Source organism: Carlito syrichta, unplaced genomic scaffold (assembly GCF_000164805.1).
Source record: "Carlito syrichta isolate Samal-C Ts95f unplaced genomic scaffold, Tarsius_syrichta-2.0.1 Scaffold312132, whole genome shotgun sequence".
Taxonomy (NCBI): Eukaryota; Metazoa; Chordata; class Mammalia; order Primates; family Tarsiidae; genus Carlito; species Carlito syrichta.
The window spans coordinates 94,571-95,322 of record NW_007256228.1 but is presented as its reverse complement, the minus strand read 5'-3'; positions in this window follow the sequence as shown (position 1 = coordinate 95,322).

The following is a 752-nucleotide window of genomic DNA, read 5'->3' as shown; positions in this document are numbered from 1 at the left end:
GGGGGCGGGGGGCGTAGGGACGATCCGGGCTCGGAGTGAGTTTTTAAACATTATTCTCTCTTCCCTTTCTTTGGGGACAGGCGGCCCTTTGGGATCTGTCCCGGACTTCTCGGGCTGCAAGAACTTGTTGACAAGTGGAAGCTCAGTGGAACCCCGGCTTGGTTTGTGTGTTTGTCTTTTACAAAGCGACTCTTCCTATTCGCGCCGGACCCTGTCTGTGGCCCTTCGGGGACATCGCTGTGGTCCGCGCGCTGACAGCCGCCGTCCGGGCTGCGGGAAGACGGGGTGCGCCCTCCGGAGGGGGGTGGCGCGAGTAGCCGTGTCTATGCTCATTTCCTCCGTAACCTTTAAACTCTCGCTGGAAGCCGCGGCGGCTGGTCACGTGAGGCGAGCCCTGGGCTGCTGGGGAAGAATTTCCTCCGCGGGGAGCCGGGGCTGGGAAGGCAGCCGGGCGAGGGGCCGCCCCGTGCGGGGGGACCGGGAACCTGGAGGGTGGGGCTCGGGACGCGGCCCTGCCGAGACATCAGGGAAAGGGGTCGTCTCCGCAGCCTGGGAGCTGGGGGGCGGGGGAGGGGGGAGAGCGAGGAGGTTGTTCACGTGGAAAAAGCAAACCTCCGCCCTCACCCCTCTGCTAAGTCAAGTCAGAGTTTGGAGGCACTGTGGTCAACTGAGTGTTTTATCTGGAGGGTCTGGTTAGCCTAGACCAAAATTTAAAGCCCGCCTCCGGGACACTTTTTCCGCAGTGGGTAAAG